Here is a 2,571-nt window from a genome sequence, read left to right on the forward strand (position 1 = left end):
AGTTTAAAACGAGTGAAAGCTTGATAACATCTGCCTGGGTGGAGCAGAGAATAGAGAACGCTTCTTGAGTTAAACATGTCCTGAGATAAGGTTTAGTTTTATTAAAGACTTTGAGAAGCTGAAGACAGTTTTTGACAACAAGTTTTTAACAAGTGTAAGAAAGTGTTCCTCTCTTTGGTTCCTCTGTAGCTTCTTGTGGAAACTGTTAACATTATTATCTCTGCTCTGAGTCTCTGTGGAGCTGCTTTTAATTCAAACTAACAGAGAAAAGTCTGATTTCTCACCTGTGGATCTGCTGTTACATAACGGTTAGAAACAAATCAATAATTGAATAAGAACGGCATGACCCAGGTATCTGGCCAGTGATGCTTTATTAAATGTATTACATCATTACATCATTTGAAGATTTCACTGCTAAATATAACCTGAAAAGAAACAAAAGAGTTTATAAAAATCATCAAAGCAACAACCCAGAATAATCCATGTCAGCAAGAAAAAATATCTCTTATTCTAGAGATCTGGGCTTTAGATTAATTAGCATAAACATCACAACCAATGAACTCCCTAACTCTGAAAATAGGCAAGGCAAATTTATTTATGAAGCACTTTTCAGCAACAAGATGAATTAAAGGGTTGTACATGAACAAAATAAAAATAGCTGAACATCATTACTGCAGCCAACCCTTTTATTGAGGATGGACATTTGGCCTGACAAAACAATTTTTGGAGGATTTACATATTCAGCTATATCAACTATATGAAATGGCTTATAGAGTCGGTCCATGGCAGCTTTAATAATTTCCCCCTAAAATATGCTGGTGTAATGACAAATTAGATTTATGAATAAACTATGCAGGGTTCTTCCTCCTCAGAGCTTAAAACATCCTCCAAAGTGTCCATGAAGCCTTAATATGTTTTACAACTTCTTAAAATGTTCGATCTTAGGCCTAATCCACACATAGCCAGATATCTGGGAAAACTATAAACTTTTATGCGTTTTGGCTTTTAATCAACATAAAAACTCATTTTCACATCACTACAAATGTTTATTTCTAAAAATTCTGAAGTAGAGATTTGACAAATCCTTGTATTTGTATCTGGGCAACAGAATTTTTATGTTCCCGTGCATCAAAGTCTGAAACAAATAACGCAACACTGAAGTCTCGTGTGTGCCCATTGTTACTGTCTCAGCTATGCAATGGAGGAAAAAATTATTTGCTCAGTGATGTGCTGATTTTTACTTTGGTTCAGATGCTTTTTGCTTGTTTGTTTTTACAAGCCCAACAGCTCAAATACACTTGGGTGCAAAGAAGAAGACACTATTTTACACCCTCCCAATAGAGAGGGACCACATGATTTTTTTTTTTTTTAATATTCTGGTTGGCTTGTGTGGATTAAAAGGATTCCTTGTGTAGGATATTATTTTTAAAATCAATGTGTGCGAAATTTTCCACTGTATAAAGGTCCAAGGCCTTAATCTGGAAACGCCAGCAGTGAGCTACTCAACTTGAAGTTAATCTTAGTTTCTGTATTTCCTCCACCAGAATGTTCTCGCCCATTTTGTTTAAAACCCTCTCCATCACCTCCAAAGCTCCTTCTAATTTATAGCGACTCACTACCAAATCCACAACCTTTTCTCTGACAGCTTTCTCCAGTTCTGCCTCTTTGATTGGTGGGGAGTCCTCCAATCGTTGTTGTTTTAAGAGCCACTTAAACCTCTCAAACTGTGGATCGGCCAAATCATCCAGGATCTTCAAGAGTTCCTCCACGATAAATGTTTTCTGTTAAAAACACAAAACATTGGCAGCTTTAATTGATTTTGCACCTGTGTTTCATAAATAAAGGATTAAAGTAACAAACTTCAGGGCCTTTTATACAGAAGAAAAATTCTAGTTAGCTTCCAGCTGAGCTCTGTGTTATGTTGGATCTTAAAGCACATTTGTCCAACCTGTTAAATCTAACCTGAAGTTAATGAACTGAGTTTCCAACCAAATGTAACCTCACATTGTCACTGTCGTGGGTTTTTGTTTCGTTTTTAACTTTTTTGGATTGACTCTTTTACTTCATGCTCCACCTTTTATCAGCATCTATTCATTATCCAATCAGATCTGCTGTCTCCCTACCACCTGATCAGCTCCACCAGTTGCAGTTAATCAGTCTACATATACCTGCGTCAGCCAACTCTTCTGGGACAGAACATCTTGTCTTGCCTCCTGTGCTTCCACCGTGTTTCCACCATTTCTTCTGTGCTCTGCCAACTGGTCTCTATTTCCTGCTCTTGTTCAGCTCTCACTGATGTGTGCTTCCACTGCCTGTGTGCTACTCAAAGTCTGCCTTGTTCCCCCTGCATTCCAGCTGCTTGCTCAGCCCATTCTGATGGTTCCTCGGTCCACATCATCTGTTCTGGTCATCTCCTGTTTTCATCTCTGGTTCTGGTCTCCCACTGCCTGCTTCAAGTCTGGTTCTGCCAATCATCCCCACCTGCATCCTCTGAGCTCCTGTCCATTACTGTCTGCCTGCATCTTCCTCCACAATTCATTATTGCAATAAACTTTTTAGATATTGGGTTCT

Source organism: Fundulus heteroclitus, chromosome 24 (genome assembly GCF_011125445.2).
Source record: "Fundulus heteroclitus isolate FHET01 chromosome 24, MU-UCD_Fhet_4.1, whole genome shotgun sequence".
NCBI lineage: Eukaryota > Metazoa > Chordata > Actinopteri > Cyprinodontiformes > Fundulidae > Fundulus > Fundulus heteroclitus.